This window comes from Aegilops tauschii, chromosome 3 (genome assembly GCF_002575655.3).
Source record: "Aegilops tauschii subsp. strangulata cultivar AL8/78 chromosome 3, Aet v6.0, whole genome shotgun sequence".
Taxonomy (NCBI): Eukaryota; Viridiplantae; Streptophyta; class Magnoliopsida; order Poales; family Poaceae; genus Aegilops; species Aegilops tauschii.
The window spans coordinates 65,074,112-65,093,547 of NC_053037.3; the positions used below are offsets into that span (position 1 = coordinate 65,074,112).

At 52.0% G+C, this 19,436-nt stretch overlaps 1 pseudogene; it reads right to left on the minus strand.

The window, feature by feature from the left end:
• The window catches only part of LOC109771371 (chaperone protein ClpB1-like), a 42,522-nt pseudogene extending 27,998 nt beyond the window's left edge, over positions 1 to 14,524 (minus strand).
• Between the last annotated feature and the right edge of the window lie 4,912 nt (positions 14,525 to 19,436).

Consider the following 19,436-nt stretch of genomic DNA (forward strand, 5'->3'; position numbering starts at 1 on the left):
GTGGGAGGGGACCAGCCCCAGGTGGGCTGGTGCGCCCCCCCACCAAGGCCCAAGGCGCATGGGAGAGTGGGAGGGGCAAACCCTAGGTCCAGATGGGCCTTAGGGCCCATCTAGTGGGGCGCCCCCCCTCTCCTCCCCTTGGCCGCCCCCCCTTGATGGGATCTAGGGCTGGCCGCCTCCTCTTGGGGGTGGAAACCCTAAGGGGGGCGCAGCCCCCTCCTCCCCTATATATAGTTGAGGTTTGGGCTGCCATACAGACATGAGAACGTCTCCTTTTGGTGCAGCCCTACCCCTCTCCCTCCTCCTCCTCTCCCGCGGTGCTTGGCGAAGCCCTGCGGGATTGCCACGCTCCTCCACCACCACCATGCCGTCGTGTTGCTGCTAGATGGAGTCTTCCCAACCTCTCCCTCTCTCCTTGCTGGATCAAGGCGTGGGAGACGTCACCGGGCTGCACGTGTGTTGAACGCGGAGGCACCGTTCTTTCGGTGCTTAGATCGGAATCAACCGCGATCTGAATCGCTACGAGTACGACTCCCTCATCCGCGTTCTTGCAACGCTTCCGCATCGCGATCTACAAGGGTATGTAGATTCACTCCCCTTCCCCTCGTTGCTAGATTACTCCATAGATTGATCTTGGTGATGCGTAGAAAATTTTGAATTTCTGCTACGTTCCCCAACAGTGGCATCATGAGCTAGGTCTATGCGTAGTTTCTATGCACGAGTAGAACACAAAGTAGTTGTGGGCGTCGATGTTGTCAATTCTTCTTGCCGCTACTAGTCTTATCTTGTTTCGGCGGCATTGTGGGATGAAGCGGCCCGGACCGACCTTACACGTACGCTTACGTGAGACAGGTTCCACCGACTGACATGCACTAGTTGCATAAGGTGGCTAGCGGGTGTCTGTCTCTCCCACTTTAGTCGGAACGGATTCGATGAAAAGGGTCCTTATGAAGGGTAAATAGAAATTGGCATATCACGTTGTGGTTTTACGTAGGTAAGAAACGTTCTTGCTAGAAACCTATACAAGCCACGTAAAAACTCTCAACAACAATTAGAGGACGTCTAACTTGTTTTTGCAGCATGTGCTATGTGATGTGATATGGCCAGAAGATATGATGAATGATATATGTGATGTATGAGATTGATCATATTCTTGTAATAGGGATCACGACTTGCATGTCGATGAGTATGACAACCGGCAGGAGCCATAGGAGTTGTCTTTATTTTTTGTATGACCTGCGTGTCATTGAATAACGCCATGTAAATTACTTTACTTTATTGCTAAGCGCGTTAGCCATAGAAGTAGAAGTAATCGTTGGCGTGACAACTTCAAGAAGACACAATGATGGAGATCATGGTGTCATGCCGGTGACAAAGATGATCATGGTGCCCCGAAGATGGAGATCAAAGGAGCAAAATGATATTGGCCATATCATGTCACTATTTGATTGCATGTGATGTTTATCATGTTATGCATCTTATTTGCTTAGAACTACGGTAGTAAGTAAGATGATCCCTCACTAAAAATTTCAAGAGACGTGTTCCCCCTAACTGTGCACCGTTGCGAAGGTTCGTTGTTTCGAAGCACCACGTGATGATCAGGTGTGATAGATTCTAACGTTCGAATACAACGGGTGTTGAAGAGCCTAGCATGTACAGACATGGCCTCGGAACACAAGCAAAAACACTTAGGTTGACTTGACGAGCCTAGCATGTACAGACATGGCCTCGGAACACAAGAGACCGAAAGGTCGAACATGAGTCGTATAGGAGATACGATCAACATGGAGATGTTCACCGATGATGACTAGACCGTCTCACGTGATGATCGGACACGGCCTAGTTTGACTCGGATCATGAATCACTTAGATGACTAGAGGGATGTTTATCTGAGTGGGAGTTCATTAATCAGATGAACTCAATTATCATGAACATAGTCAAAAGGTCTTTACAAATTATGTCATTGCGCTTTAGTTCTACTGGTTAAGATATGTTCCTAGAGAAAATTTAGTTGAAAGTTGCTAGTAGCAATTATGCGGACTGGGTCCGTAAACTGAGGATTGTCCTCATTGCTGCACAGAAGGCTTATGTCCTTAATGCACCGCTCGGTGTGCTGAACCTCAGCGTCGTCTGTAGATGTTACGAAACATCTGACATACACGTTTTGATGACTACGTGATAGTTCAGTACGGTTTAGAATTGTGGCACCAAAGACGTTTTTGAAACGTCACAGAACATATGAGATGTTCCGAAGACTGAAATTGGGATTTCAGACTAGTGCCCACGTCAAGAAGTATGAGACCTCTGACAAGTTTCTTAAGCCTGCAAACTAAGGGAGAAAAGCTCAATCGTTGAGCATGTGCTCAGATTGTCTGAGTACCACAATCGCTTGAATCGAGTGGGAGTTAATCTCCCAGATGAGACAGTGATGGTTCTCCATAGTCACTGCCACCAAGCTAGTAGAGCTTCGTGATGAACTATAACATATCAGGGATAGTTATGATGATCCTTGAGCTATTCGCGATGTTTGACACCGCGAGAGTAGAAATCAAGAAGGAGCATCAATTGTTGATGGTTAGTAAAACCACTAGTTTCTAGAGGGGCAAGGGCAAAAGGGATACTTCATGAAACAGCAAATCGTTTGCCGCTCTAGTGAAGAATCCCAAGGTTGAACCCAAACCCGAGACTAAGTGCTTCTGCAATGAGGGGAATGGTCACTGAACCAGTACTACCCTAGATACTTGGTAGATGAGAAGGCAGGCAAGGTCGACAGAAGTATATTGGATATACATTATATGAATGTGTACTTTACTAGTACTCCTAGCAGCACCAGGGTATTAGATACCGGTTCGGTTACTAAGTGTTAGTAACTCGAAATAAAAGCTGCGGAATAAACGGAGACTAGCTAAAGGTGAGATGACGATATGTGTTGGAAGTGTTTCCAAGGTTGATGTGATCAAGCATCGCATGCTCCCTCTACCATCGAGATTTGGTGTTTGCGTTGAGCATGATTGGATTATGTTTATCGCAATACGGTTATTCATTTAAGGAGAATAATGGTTACTCTGTTTATTAGAATAATACCTTCAATGGTCTTGCACCTAAAATGAATCTCGATCGTACTGATACACATGTTCATGCCAAAAGATATAAGATAGTAATGATAGTACCACATACTTGTGGCACTGCAATTGAGTCATATTGGTATAGAACGCATGAAGAAGCTCCATGTAGATGGATCTTTGGACTCAGTCGTTTTTGAAAAGATTGAGACATGCGAACCATGTCTGTTGGTATATATGCATGAAGAAACTCCATGCAGATGGATCATTTGGACTCACTTGATTTTGAATCACTTGAGACATGCAAATCATACCACATGGGCAAGATGACTGAAGGGCCTCGTTTTCAGTAAGATGGAACAAGAGAGCAACTTATTGGAAGTAATACATTTTGATGTATGCAGTCCAATGAGTGCTGAGGCATGCAGTGGATATCGTTATGTTCTTACTTCACAGATGATTTGAGTAGATGCTGAGTGTATTTACTTGATGAAACACGAGTCTGAATTATTGAAAGGTTCAAGTAATTTCAGAGTGAAATTGAAGATCGTCGTGACAAGAGGATAAAATGTCTGTGATATGATCATAGAGATGAGTATCTGAGTTACGAGTTTGGCACACAATTAAGACATTGTGGAAAGTGTTTCACAATTAATACCGCCTGGAACACCATAGTGTGATGGTGTGTCCGAACATCATAACTGCACCCTATTGGATATGGTGCATGCCATGATGTCTCTTATCGAATTACCACTATCGTTTATGGGTTAGGCATTAGAGACAACCACATTCACTTTAAAAGGGGCACCACGCAATTCCGTTGAAACGACACCGTTTAGAGAAACCTAAGTTGTCGTTTTCTTAAAAGTTTGGGGCTGCGATGCTTATGTGAAAAAGTTTCAAGCTGATAAGCTCGAACCCAAAGCGGATAAATACATCTTCATAGAAAACCCAAAACAGTTGGGTATACCTCCTATTTCAGATCTGGAAGCAAAAGTAATTGCTTCTAGAAACAGGTCCTTTCTCGAGGAAAAGTTTCTCTCGAAAGAATTGAGTGGGAGGATGGTGGAGACTTGATAAGGTTATTGAACCGTCACTTCAACTAGTGTGTAGCAGGGCACAGGAAGTTGTTCCTGTGGCACCTACACCAATTGAAGTGGAAGCTTATGATAGTGATCATGAAACTTCGGATCAAGTCACTACCAAACCTCGTAGGACGACGAGGATGCGTGCTACTTCAGAGTGGTACGTGATCCTGTCTGAGATATCATGTTGTTGGACAATACTGAACCTACGAGCTATGGAGAAGCGATGGTGGGCCCATATTCCGACAAATGGTTAGAAGCCATAAAATCCGAGAGGATCCATGTATGAAAACAAAGTATAGACTTTGAGAGTACTACTTGATGGTCGTAAGGCTGTTGAGGTAAATGGATCTTTAAGAAGAAGACGGACATGGACGGTAATGTTACCGTCTATGAAGCTCGACTTGTGGCAAAGAGTATTTCCACAAGTTCAAGGAGTTGACTACGATGAGATTTGCTCATCCGTAGCGATACTTAGGTCCGTCGGAATCATGTTAGCATTAGCTGCATTTATGAAATCTGGCAGATGGATGTCAAAAACAAGTTTCCTTACCAGTTTTCGTAAGGAAAGGTTGTATGTGATACAATCAGAAAGGTTTTGTCGATCCTAAGGATGCTAAAAGGTATGCTAGCTTCAGCGATCCTTCCATGGATTAGAGCAAGCATCTCGGAGTCAGAATATACGCTTTGATGGAGTGATCAAAGTTTTTGGGTTTATACAAAGTTTGTTAGAAACTTGTATTTACAATAAAGTGAGTGGGAGCGCTACAACATTTCTGATAAGTATATGTGAATGACATATTGTTGATCCGAAATGATGTAAAATTTCTGGAAAGCATAAAGGGTTGTTTGAAAGGAGTTTTTCAAAGGAAGACCTGGATAAAGCTACTTACATATTGGGCATCAAGATCCATAGAGATAGATCAAGACGCCTGATGATACTTCCAAAAGACAGCACACCTTGACATGATTTTGAAAGAGTTCAAAATAGATCAGCAAAGAAGGAGTTCTTGGCTGTGTTACAAGATGTGAGTATTGAGTAAGACTCAAGACCTGACCACAGCAAAAGAGAGAGAAAGGACGAAAGTCGTCCCCTATGCTTTAGACGTAGGCTCTACAGTATGCTATGCTGTGTACCGCACATGAAGTGTGCCTTGCCATGAGTTGGTCAAAGGGTACAATAGTGATCCGGGAATGGATCACATGACAGCGGTCGAACTTATCCTTAGTACCTAGTGGACTAAGGAATTTTCTCGATTATGGAGGTGAAAAGGAGTTCGTCGTACAGGGTTACGTCGATGCGAACTTTGACACTAATCCGGATGACTCTGAGTAGTAAACCGGATTCGTATAGTAGAACAATTACTTGAAATGGCTCCAAGTAGCGCGTGGTAGCATCCACAAAGATGACATAGATATTCATAAAGCACACACGGATCTGAAAGGTTCATACCCGTTGACTAATAACCTCTCTCACAAGCATAACATGATCAAACTAGAACTCATTGAGTGTTAATCACACAGAGATGTGAACTAGATTGTTGACTCTAGTAAACTCTTGGGTGTTGGTCACATGGTGATGTGACCTGTCAGTGTTAATCACATGGTGATGTGAACTAGATTATTGACTCTAGTGCAAGTGGGAGACTGTTGGAAATATGCCCTAGAGGCAATAATAAATAGGTTATTATTATATTTCCTTGTTAATGATAATCGTTTATTATCCATGCTAAAATTGTATTGATAGGAAACTCAGATGCATGTGTGGATACATAGACAACACCATGTCCCTAGTAAGCCTCTAGGAGACTAGCTCGTTGATCAATAGATGGTTACGGTTTCCTAACCATGGACATTGGATGTTGTTGATAACGGGATCACATCATTAGGAGAATGATGTGATGGACAAGACCCAATCCTAAGCCTAGCACAAGATCGTGTAGTTTGTTTGCTCAGAGCTTTTCTAATGTCAAGTATCATTTCCTTAGACCATGAGATTGTGCAACTCCCGGATACCGTAGGAATGCTTTGGGTGTGCCAAACGTCACAACGTAACTGGGTGGCTATAAAGGTGCACTACGGGTATCTCCGAAAGTGTCTGTTGGGTTGGCACGAATCGAGACTGGGATTTGTCACTCCGTGTGAACGGAGAGGTATCTCTGGGCCCACTCGGTAGGACATCATCATAATGTGCACAGTGTGACCAAGGAGTTGATCACGGGATGATGTGAGTTACGGAACGAGTAAAGAGACTTGCCGGTAACGAGATTGAACAAGGTATCGGGATACCGACGATCGAATCTCGGGCAAGTAACATACCGATGGACAAAGGGAATTGAATACGGGATTGATTGAATCCCCGACATCGTGGTTCATCCGATGAGATCATCGTGGAACATGTGGGAGCCAACATGGGTATCCAGATCCCTCTATTGGTTATTGACCGGAGAACGTCTCGGTCATGTCTGCATGGTTCCCGAACCCGTAGGGTCTACACGCTTAAGGTTCGATGACGCTAGGGTTATAAGGAAAGTATGTACGTGGTTACCGAATGTTGTTCGGAGTCCCGGATGAGATCCCGGACGTCACGAGGAGTTCCGGAATGGTCCGGAGGTAAAGATTTATATATGGGAAGTCCTGTTTTGGTCACCGGAAAAGTTTCGGGTGAAATCGGTAATGTACCGGGACCACCGGGAGGGTCCCGGGGGTCCACCAAGTGGGGCCACCAGCCCCAGAAGGCTGCGTGGGCCAAGTGTGGGAGGGGACCAGCCCCAGGTGGGCTGGTGCGCCCCCCCACCAAGGCCCAAGGCGCATGGGAGAGTGGGAGGGGCAAACCCTAGGTCCAGATGGGCCTTAGGGCCCATCTAGTGGGGCGCCCCCCCTCTCCTCCCCTTGGCCGCCCCCCCTTGATGGGATCTAGGGCTGGCCGCCTCCTCTTGGGGGTGGAAACCCTAAGGGGGGCGCAGCCCCCTCCTCCCCTATATATAGTTGAGGTTTGGGCTGCCATACAGACATGAGAACGTCTCCTTTTGGTGCAGCCCTACCCCTCTCCCTCCTCCTCCTCTCCCGCGGTGCTTGGCGAAGCCCTGCGGGATTGCCACGCTCCTCCACCACCACCATGCCGTCGTCTTGCTGCTGGATGGAGTCTTCCCAACCTCTCCCTCTCTCCTTGCTGGATCAAGGCGTGGGAGACGTCACCGGGCTGCACGTGTGTTGAACGCGGAGGCACCGTTCTTTCGGTGCTTAGATCGGAATCAACCACGATCTGAATCGCTACGAGTACGACTCCCTCATCCGCGTTCTTGCAACGCTTCCGCATCGCGATCTACAAGGGTATGTAGATTCACTCCCCTTCCCCTCGTTGCTAGATTACTCCATAGATTGATCTTGGTGATGCGTAGAAAATTTTGAATTTCTGCTACGTTCCCCAACACCACACCACCCTGCATGTATGAGGGCCCGGTGCGACGCTCCGGTGGCATTGCTACCCCCAGGGCCCCCGTCCCGCCTAACGCTGGGGCGGTTGACCATGAGATCTAGCCCTTTGACTTTCCACGGACGGGCTTTGACAAGTGGACCTCTCCACCTGGTTGTCTTAGGTCAGCCCATAAGAACACCTGAGACCAACATCCGGGCCAAACCCACAGCTACATCCCCTCCGTGTCGACCCGACGAGTCCGTTTCCACACTCCAGGTGCCGGCGGCGGCGCCGTCCGTGAGGGGGGCCACACCCAGGAGAGGCGTGCCGCCTCTTCACACATCCAACAACACCACCCTGCATGTATGAGGGCCCGGTGCGACGCTCCAGTGGCATTGCTACCCCCAGGGCCCCCGTCTCGCCTAACGCTGGGGCGGTTGACCACGAGATCTAGCCCTTTGACTTTCCTTGGACGGGATTTGACCAGTGGACCTCTCCACCCAGTTGTGTTAGGTCAGCCCATAGGGACACCTGGGAGCAACATCCGGGCCAAACCCACAGCTACATCCCCTCCGTGTAGACCCGACGCGTCCGTTTCCCCCTCCAGGTGCCGGCGACGACGCCGTCCGTGAGGGGGGCCACACCCCGGAGACGCGTGCCGGGCGTTTTAAACAGCCACAACACTTCCAGACTCGTGAGAGGCCGCCTACGCAATATTTGGCGGCATGTGAGCCCCGGGAGGCCGTCGGCCACAGTCGTAGACACGCGAAGGGCAATCCGCGTAGAGGGAAGTGTTCAGATACTTCTCCATCACCGAAAATTATGAAAAATTACCATCAGTCCTCTAGCACATGTGCCCACGTCATGTAAAAAACTCATGATTTTATCACGCTCCCAGTATTTAATAATATTTACGCCGCACCATTACCGCAGAACGTCGTCTACTACTGTGTCATCGCCGTCCGTGAGGGGGGGCACACCCCGGAGACGCGTGCCGCCTCTTCAGACATGCCACCACACCACCCCGCATGTATGAGGGCCTGGTGCGATGCTCTGGTGGCATTGCTACACCCCTAGGGCCCCCGTCCCGCCTAACCCTGAAACGGTTGACCACGAGATCTAGCCCTTTGACTTTCCACGGACGGGCTTTGACCAGTGGACCTCTCCACCCAGTTGTGTTAGGTCAACCCATAGGGACACGTGGCAGCAACATCCGGGCCAAACCCACAGCAACACCCCCTCCGTGTAGACCCGACGTGTCCGTTTCCCCCCTCAAGGTGCCGGCGACGGCGCCGTCCGTGAGGGGGGCCACACCCTGGAGACGCGTGCCGCCTCTTCAGACATGCCACCACACCACCCCACATGTATGAGGGCCCGGTGCGACGCTCCGGTGGTATTGCTACCCCCCGGGGCCCTCGTCCCGCCTAATGCAAGGGCGGTTGACCACGAGATCAAGACCTTTGACATTCCACGGACGGGCTTTGACAAGTGGACCTCTCCACCTGGTTGTCTTAGGTCAGCCCATAAGAACACCTGGGACCAACATCCGGGCCAAACCCATAGCTACATCCCGTCCGTGTAGACCTGACGCGTCCGTTCCCCCCTCCAGGTGCCGGCGGCGGCGCCGTCCGTGAGGGGGGCCACACCCCGGAGACGCGTGCCGCCTCTTCACGCATGCCACCACACCACCCCACATGTATGAGGGCCCGGTGCGTGATACGTCTCCAACATATCTATAATTTTTGATTGCTTCATGGTATATTATATTCTGTTTTGGATGATTAATGGGCTTTGTTATACACTTTTATATTATTTTTGGGACTAACCTATTAACCGGAGACCCAACCCAAATTGCTGTTTTTTTTGCCTATTTCAGAGTTTCGCAGAAAAAGAATATCAAACGGAGTCGAAACGGAATGAAACCTTCGGGAACGTGATTTTCGGAACAAACGTGATCCAGAGGACTTGGAGTCTACGTCAAGAAATCAACCAGGAGAGCACGAGGCTGGGGGTGCGCCTACCCCCTGGGCGCGCCCTCCACCCTCGTGGGGCCCATGTTGCTCCACCGACGTACTTCTTCCTCCTATATATATCTACGTACCCCCAAACCAACAGAAGCATGCACGAAAACCTAATTCCACCGCCGCAACCTTCTGTACCCGTGAGATCCCATCTTGGGGCCTTTTCCGGTGTCCTGCCGGAGGGGGCATTGATCACGCAGGGCTTCTACATCAACACCATAGCCTCTCCGATGATGTGTGAATAGTTTACCTCAGACCTTCGGGTCCATAGTTATTAGCTAGATGGCTTCTTCTCTCTCTTTGGATCTCAATACAAAGTTCTCCACGATTCTCGTGGAGATCTATTCGATGTAATCTTCTTTTGCGGTGTGTTTGTTGAGACCGATGAATTGTGGGTTTATGATCAAGTTTATCTATGAACAATATTTGAATCTTCTGTGAATTCTTTTATGTATGATTGGTTATCTTTGAAGGTCTCTTCGAATTATCAGTTTGGTTTGGCCTACTAGATTGATCTTTCTTGCAATGGGAGAAGTGCTTAGCTTTGGGTTCAATCTTCCGGTGTCCTTTCCCAGTGACAGTAGGGGCAGCAAGGCACGTATTGTATTGTTGCCATCGAGGATAACAAGATGGGGTTTATATCATATTGCATGAGTTTATCCCTCTACATCATGTCATCTTACTTAAAGCATTACTCTGTTCTTATGAACTTAATACTCTAGATGCATGCTGGATAGCGGTCGATATGTGGAGTAATAGTAGTAGATGCAGAATCGTTTCGGTCTACTTTTCACGGACGTGATGCCTATATACATGATCATACCTAGATATTCTCATAACTATGCTCAATTATATCAATTGCTTAACAGTAATTTGTTCACCCACCGTAATACTTATGCTCTTGAGAGAAGCCACTAGTGAAACCTATGGCCCCCGGGTCTGTTTTCCATCATATTAATCTTCCAACACTTAGCTATTTTTATTACCTTTTATTTTACTTTGCATCTTTATTATAACAATACCAAAAATATTATCTTATCATATCTATCAGATCTCTCTTTTGTAAGTGACCGTGAAGGGATTGACAACCCCTTTATTGCGTTGGTTGCGAGGTTTTTATTTGTTTGTGTAGGTGCGAGGGACTTGGGCGTGGCCTCTTACTGGATTGATACCTTGGTTCTCAAAAACTGAGGGAAATACTTACGCTACTTCACTGCATCACCCTTTCCTCTTCAAGGGAAAACCAACGCAGTGCTCAAGAGGTAGCAGTGCGACGCTCCGGTGGCATTGCTATCCCCCGAGGGCCCCGTCTCGCCTAACGTTGGGGCGGTTGACCACGAGATCTAGCCCTTTGACTTTCCACGGACGGGCTTTGACCAGTGGACCTCTCCACCCAGTTATGTTAGGTCAGCCCATAGGGACACCTGGGAGCAACATCCGGGCCAAACCCACAGCTACATCCCCTCCGTGTAGACCCGACGCGTCCGTTTCCCCCCTCCAGGTGCCGGCGGCGGCGCCGTCCGTGAGGGGGGGCACACCCCGGAGACGCGTGCCGCCTCTTCACACATCCAACCACACCACCCCGCATGTATGAGGGGCCGGTGCGATGCTCCGGTGGCATTGCTACCCCCAGGGCCCCCGTCCCGCCTAACGCTGGGGCGGTTGACCAGGAGAACTAGCCCTTTGACTTTCCACGGACGGGCTTTGACCAGTGGACCTCTCCACCTGGTTGTGTTAGGTCAGCCCATAGGGACACCTGGGAGCAACATTCGGGCCAAACCCACAGCTACATCCCCTCCGTGTAGACCCGACACGTCCGTTTCCCCCCTCCAGGTGCCGGCGACGGTGCCGTCCGTGAGGGGGCCACACCCCGGAGACGCGTGCCGGGCGTTTGCAACCGCCACAACACTTCCAGACTCGTGAGAGGCCGCCTACGCAATATTTGGCGGAATGCGAGCCCCCGGTGGCCGCCGACCACAGTCGTAGACACACGAAGGGCAATCCGCGTAGAGGGAAGTGTTCAGATACTTCTCCATCACCAAAAATTATGAAAAATTACCATCAGTCCTATAGCACATGTGCCCATGTCATGTAAAAAACTCATGATTTTATCGCGCTCCCAGTATTTAATAATATTCACGCCGCACCATTACCACAGAACGTCGCCTACTACTGTGCCATCGCCGTCCGTGAGGGGGGCACACCCCGGAGACGCGTGTCGCCTCTTCAGACATGACACCACAGCACCCCGCATGTATGAGGGCCCGCTGCGATGCTCCGGTGGCATTGCTACACCCTCGGCCCCCCGTCCCGCCTAACCCTGAAGCGGTTGACCACGAGATCTAGCCCTTTGACTTTCCACGGACGGGCTTTGACCAGTGGACCTCTCCACCCGATTGTGTTAGGTCAACCCATAGGGACATCTGGCACCAACATCCGGGCCAAACCCACAGCAACATCCCCTCCGTGTAGACCCGACGCGTCCGTTTCCCCCTCCAGGTGCCGGCGGCGGCGCCGTCCGTGAGGGGGGCCACACCCGGAGACGCGTGCCACCTCTTCAGACATGCCACCACAGCACCCCGCATGTATGAGGGCCCAGTGCGACGCTCCGGTGGCATTGCTACCCCTCGGGGGCCACGTCCCGCCTAACCCTCGAGCGGCTGACCACGAGATCTAGCCTTTTGACTTTCCATGGATGGGCTTTGAGCAGTGGACCTCTCCACCCGGTTGTGTTAGGTCAGCCCATAGGGACACCTGGGAGCAACATCCGGGCCAAACCCACAGCTACATCCCCTCCGTGTAGACCCGACGCGTCCGTTTCCCCCTCCAAGTGCCAGCGGCGGCACCGTCCATGAGGGCAGCCACACCCCGGAGACGCGTGCCGCCTCTTCAGACATGCCACCACACCACCCCGCATGTATAAGGGCCTGGTGCGACACTCCGGTGGCATTGCTACCCCCCCGGGGCCCCCCGTCCCGCCTAACCTTGGAGCGGTTGACCACGAGATCTAGCCCTTTGACTTCCCACAGACGGGCTTTGATCAGTGGACCTCTCCACCCGGTTGTGTTAGGTCAGCCCATAGGGACACCTGGCAGCAACATCCCTCCGGGTAGACCCGACGCGTCCGTTTCCCCCCTCCAGGTGCCGGCGGCGGCGCCGTCCGTGAGGGGGCCACACCCCGGAGACGCGTGCCGCCTCTTCACACATGCCACCACATCACCGCGCATGTATGAGGGCCCGGTGCGACGCTCCGGTGGCATTGCTACCCCCCGGGCCCCCGTCCCGCCTAACCCTGGAGCGGTTGACCACAAGAGCTAGCCCTTTGACTTTCCACGGACGAGCTTTAACCAGTGGACCTCTCCACCCGGTTGTGTTAGGTCAGCCCATAGGGACACCTGGGAGCAACATCCGGGCCAAACCCACAGGTACATCCCCTCCGTGTAGACCCGACGCGTCCGTTTCCCCACTCCAGGTGCCGGCGGCGGCGCCTTCCGTGAGGGGGGCACACCTAGGAGACGCGTGCCGCCTCTTTAGACATGCCACCACACCACCCGGTTGTGGTAGGTCATCCCATATAAACACTTGGGAGCAACGTCCCCTCCGTATAGACCCGATGCGACTGTTTCCCCCTCCAGGTGTTGGCCGCCGCCGTCGGCGCCGTCCGTGAGGGGGGTCACACCCCTCAGTAGAGAATCGAAAAGTAAGGTATTTATGCTTATATTAACACATGCTACATGTAAGTTAATTAAATAATAATACGTAAAAGAACAAAAAAAATTATATGAAATGCAAAAAAAACTATGCCGCCGGCATAGCCGAGGCCAGGGACAGATGGTCGGCCCGCCGCGGATCGATGACGTGGCATCTATGCAGACGGCAGCCGTCGGCATAGGTGGTGGTCGGTGCGCCCTTATCGATGACGTGGCACGCCCATCTATGCCGACGGCCGCCCGTCTCAGCTGTCGTAATAGATCCGACGCCGTTAGCCGCACGTCACGGGCGGCCGCCGGGCCCGCAACTATGCCGACGGCTAATATATGCCGACGGCGGCTGTAGGTGTAGGATGGGTCTAAGCCGACGGTGGCCGTCGGCATACCTCGGGATAGCCCGACGGCCTCGGTACGCCGACGGCCTAGATCCGGCTGTAGGCATATCAAGGAGTAGGCCAACGGTGGCCGTCGGCACCAGCCCCTGTTCTGGTAGTGTTTGGTACCGGGGTTTAAGCCCGTGGAGGATAGAAATGGTGGAATGCGTGCTCGGCTCCTCAACGTGCACTATTTGGAACCGCCGCTCGAGTGCAGGATCCTTCTCGATATACTTGGAACACTCATCGTCAGTAGTGGCGCCCAGGCATCGGATATGGCCACGGGCCAATGCTGGCTTCAGCATGTTGGCCGCGTCCATGTGGGTGCCCGTGGCCGCTCCGGCGCCAAGAAGCATGTGCATCTCGTCGACGAACAGGGTCACCTTGCCGCGTGCAGCCGCCACCTTCTTGAGAAAGTCCGTCATGCGCTCCTCGAACATGCCAACGTACGTCGTACCAGACACCATCGCCGTGAGGTTGAGCACAATGACGCGCGCTCCGGCGAGCTTGGACGGGACCTTCCCGGCGACGATGCGTTGGGCGAGGCCCTCGGCGATGGCCGTCTTGCCGACCCCGGCGGCGCCCACAAGCGCGGCGCAGTTCTTGGTCCGGCGACAGAGGATGCGGATGACGCGATCAATCTCATCGTCACGCCCAATCACCAGGTCGGCCTTGCCGGCCATGGCCGTCATGTCCCGGCCGTAGGTGCGCAGGCATGTGATGTACCGGAAGTACCTCCACGCCGCCCAACACACGGCTCCCGCGCAGAGCACTTCACGGAGCGACACTTCGACGACATGGCTGGACGACGTATCGTCAGGTACGGCAGAGGAGTCCGCAGTCCCTCTCTCCATGATCCTATCAAGCCATGACCAGGCCACGGTTGATTTTGGTCGTAGGCACGAGAGAGCTCGGGGAGTTTTGTCCGCTTCAAATTTCCAGCGTCCCGTCCTCTTCCTTTGGTTTGATGAACGCTCTTTCTTCCATCACCCTGTATATTTTATAAGCAGAACACATACAAGGACACTTCACAATAGTTTGGATCAAAGGTAAGTCTGGCGTTCATATGGAAAGTATTACTATTAGTTTAATCGTACTAGTGTTCGGAACAGTTTCTGACTGCACGTTCCATTTACAGATTTCCCCTCCAGAAAACGCGCTAGCTGCATCAATTGGACTCAACCCCCTCCAGAAAACGCGCTAGCTGCATCAATTGGACTCAACCCAACCCAATCATGGTGGTTTTTGGCTTCGGACAGTGCTCCTCTGCTCCTTGCCGGCATGGTGCTCCGTAGGGCACGGCGGCTTGCACTACGTCCGGCCGGCCTTTGGTGGATTTAGCGCCTAGTGCTGAAGTTTGGCTATCGTTTGTCTCCGCGAGGTGAGGTTGGCGACGGCGGTTCTTTGTGCCTCTTCATCGATGGAGGGGCTCGATGCTGGTGGTGGTCTGTTGTCGTATTGCTGTAGGGATGTGGTCAAACTCCGGGTGAGAACCCTGCATTGACTATGTCGCTCTCCACGGTAGCGGCGTCTTGGACGTCGTTTTCTCGTAGGAGGTGCCGTCGTGGAGCTCCAACACCTGCAGTGCATTGTTTTGTGGTCTCCGGGTGAAAACCCAAGATCCGGGCTTGTCGGATCGGATGATGGTGTTGTATCCTCGACATCACTACCTCCTTGGAGGCGTCATCTTGGAGACCCAAACGACGACTTTTGCTGCTCTGTGTGGTTGAGGGTGGTGCGTTTGGTGGTGGTGGTGCGGCTAGCTTGGGGCCAACGGTGGTGTGCTCTTCTTCATGTGTTCCTCTTCGGTTGCCTTCATGTGGTCTGCGTCCTATTGATGTGCATGCTCAAGACCCTCCCTAATGGCCGTTGTGTTGCGGCGAGCTCCGGGCTCTTGGAGTCGTCCCTGGTTCACCTTTGCTCTGTGACGAAGCCCTGATGCCTCCCCAACTTGCTAATTGTTTCGACCTCCTGTGGCGGAGCTCCCAGTCAAGGTTTGTGTTAAGATTTGGCACTCGTTGATTCGTGTTAAGCTTTGGCACTCGTTGATTGTGGATGCTCCTCTGTTGTGTCGTGGGGTTCGGCACGCACGCAATTGCGGTGCGTTAGGCTGTTTGCAGAATCTTGGTGTTGTGATCACTCGACAACACCCCTCATCTACGTGTGCCTCTCGTGGTGATTGTCGTTTGTCAGCTGCTAGGTCATGCCGTCTATTGGGCGTCCATGTCTTCTCTTTTCATTTAGCTTTGATACTTGTATGGTTTTCGTCCCAGATTTCCTTATAAATGGGGTCAATTTGTTAAGGTTTTCGATCCGGTTTCCCTTATAAATCGGATCTCTCTTCTAACATAATGGCCACTTTGAGTAATATATTCAGGGGAGGGACTCCTCCCACGGTGATTTAAAAAAAACTTTCAACCTGAAAAATAAAGGCCAAGCTTAGGCACCGGCTCGCTGGCCGAAATTTCGGCCGGCCGGGCCCAGCCATCCGATGCAACGAGTAATAGTCGTCGGATCTGCGCCAGAGCCCCATGCCACAATGAGAAACAAGGGGAGATGTGTGCCCCCTACCCGTCGGCCCGTCCCTGATCCGCAGCAGTGCCGGCAACTGACTCAGCTCGAGGAGGGCGCCCAACATCACTATCGGCGAGCTCGAAAAAGCGTCAACGCTGAGCACTTTCATCCATCGTCGCACTGCTGGACCCGCAGGTCCTTGCCGGTTGCAACTCCCGCCCCTCGCCTCTTACACTCATCACACAGGTTTCCCCGCGAACGACGGCCCATCGGTCTCTCCCATCCAAAATGGATCTAACAAAATTCTCGCTAATCATAGCAAAAACTGACGGCGGTTGCAGCAAAAAGCCATCGCCGCCGTCGCAAGTCACTCCTCTGCCATGACGGATGTAGCAAAAAATCTACCCGGTTGTAGCAAAACTCGGTTGGAGCAAAAAACGTCCTCACCGTCGTTGCAGGTCACGCTCTGCCATGATGGATGTTGTCGGATTCAGGGTTCCGCAGACCCTTGAGAGGTTCGAACTCTGGGGTGCGTGCGAAGAACTCCCTCTTCCCAGTCTGCCTGCCCAACGATTCCACAACCTAGCTCGACGAACCCAAGGGGACACAGCAGTTTATTCTGGTTCGGGCCACCTTGCGGTGTAATACCCTACTCCAGCTTTGTGGTGGATTGCCTCGAGGGGCTGAGGATGAACTAGTACAGCGGATGAACAGCCTCAGGAGGTGAGGTGTTCTTGAGCTCGATGAGTTGGTGAGGTGGTTTGGGAGGAATCGATCCGTCCTCCTCTATGGTGGTGGCTAAGTCCTATATATAGTGGCCTTGGTCCTCTTCCCAAATGTAGGCGGGAAGGGATCCTACAATGGCCAAATTTGAAGGGGGAAAACTAGCACAAGCTATCCTGACAAAAGTAGTCTTCGCCTGCAAAAGACTCTGGTGGTGACGCTGCAGTGGGCTCCGCGATGACCTCCGTCCTGTCGTCCTGGCGGTCTTGGTCTCGTTGCACCGATATGGAAACCTTTAGCTGATTCCTCGGGACCCCGTGCCCGCGCTTGCCTCCTTAGCACCAAAGAGGAAACTGGTACACTGCGCCCGCTAGCGCCGCTAGCGCCCGCTAGCGCCGCTAGCGCCCGCTGGCGCCCGCCTGGCCTTGGTCATCATGGCTCAAGTCATGTGAACCTCGCGAGGTGCACCTTGCATTGATATCTCTGCTCCTCGGGAGCCAGCCTAGTGAGGCCGCCCCTCAGGGAGGTGTTGGTGTCGTCCGCCTCGCGAGGCTTGGCCCCTCGCGAGGGTCTTGAGTTGTTGTTGCAGAAGTTGGGCCATACCGGGCCGTCGACGAAGCCACGCCATGGGCCGCAGACAGGCATGTCTGGGTACCCCCGTTCCCAGGATGCGGACAGTAGCCCCCGGGCCCAAGGCGCGCTCGAACTTGGCTTCAAAGCGAAGCCAAAGGGCAAGGGCGGAGCGCACGGGCCCCAACCACCTGCGGCCTTGGTTGATGCGTGGCGATTGATGGGACGTGGGTGCCTCCGCTTCCCCACGCTGCCTCGGCAACCGCTCCTGCCTGACCAAAAGGCTGGCGCCCATAGTCAGGGCTCCTCGAGGTTTTTCTTCTTTTGTTCCCTGCGAGGAATCGAGACAAACCCCGTGGGGGTATGTAAAGAACCTGTAATGCTTTTGCTCCAATGTTTATTATTCCTATTATAAGGTTGCGGTTGCGTATCTTGCTTCGGCATTGTTCCCCCTTTTCGCCCTCACCGTAGCTTAGTGCTCTACGCTGACAGGTCCCAGTCCCCAGGCAAGCTTCGGCCGTCGCTGGTATGCCAGGTCGCGATGCCGTGGTCAAGGCCAGGAGGTGAGCGGCCCAAGGTCCGGTAAGAGCTCCTGAGGCGCGATGCTCAAGAGGTCCCCTTTGGCGTGCAAGCAGCTTCCAGAAGGCCGAAAAGGAAAGGCGGCACTGTCGGAGCAAGGCTGCGAGAGTCGAAAATTCCAGACAGCAGCGTTGCGCTAACACGAATAGGTGACTTATCTTAGCGAGCCTGAGGTGATTACTTGCGCGGCGCCAGATTCGCATTTCAGCAGCGGTGCTACTAGGTAGGGCTTACACCGGCCTCCCCTTCCCTCGCTCATCCGAATGCTCTGCGTCCTCAGGTCCTGTCAGGGATATACCCCACGGTATGATCCGGCCGAAGTCATAACCCGGCTGGGACTTGGTAAACTGGCGGGTGTAAACCGGCAGACAGTTATGGCAGACAGTTAAGACAGACAGTTAAGGCAGGTGTTAAGGCAGGTGTTAAGGCAGGTGGTAAACCGGCAGGTGTAAGTCAGATGATAACCCGGCATGTGTTAAGTCAGATGATAACCCGGCAGGTGTTAAGACAATCATAAACCGGCAAACCATCATAAACCGGCAGACCATCATAAACCGGCAAACAGTGATAACTGGTTGACAGTCATAACCCAGCGGACAATCATAAACCGGCAGACAGTGATAACTGGTTGACAGTCATAACCCGACAGACAATGATAACTGGTTGACAGTCATAACTCGGCAGATAGAGTCGCCTGGAGTTATGAAGCCCGAGACGTTAAGAAGCCCAAAACGTTGAGAAGCCCATGAAGAGAAGTCAGAATAGTTTAAGTCTTAATCCGAGTTGGACTCTACATGTAACCCGCCCCTTCAACATATATAAGGAGGGGCGGGGCACCGCAAGACGGGGAGAAACAATCTTATGGCTAGACATAATAGGGAGAGCCGGTTTACGGCGACTCCCTCGTGATGATAATGAGACCTAGCCACAAACAGCATGTAGGGTTGTTACCGGATGATGTTTCCCGGGGCCCAAAGCTGTCTAAACCCTTGTCTTGTGTTGCGTCTCTCGATTCCGCTCAACCCCTCTCAAGCTACCACATGATGCTTTGGCCTCACGACTAAGTCCTCACACTAGGACATCCGCCGTGACAATTCCACGACAGTTGGGGCCCACCGTGGGGCCGCACACGGTGGTGAGGAGTTCTTGGAGGGATCTCTTCTAGGGGTCGAGAAATTCGCAATTTTTCGGAGGAGAAAATTCCCGTTTAAAAGGATCTGCGTCAGCTTCAAATTCATCGGTCTAAATTTGCAATCTTTGAGATTTGAGGTCAAGAGGAAATTAGGGTTACGCGTGATAAACATGACCCGGCGATCCGTCGAATCTGGAGATGAATCAATATCGGTAACAGTGAACCTCCACGAGAGCTGGGACAAACTC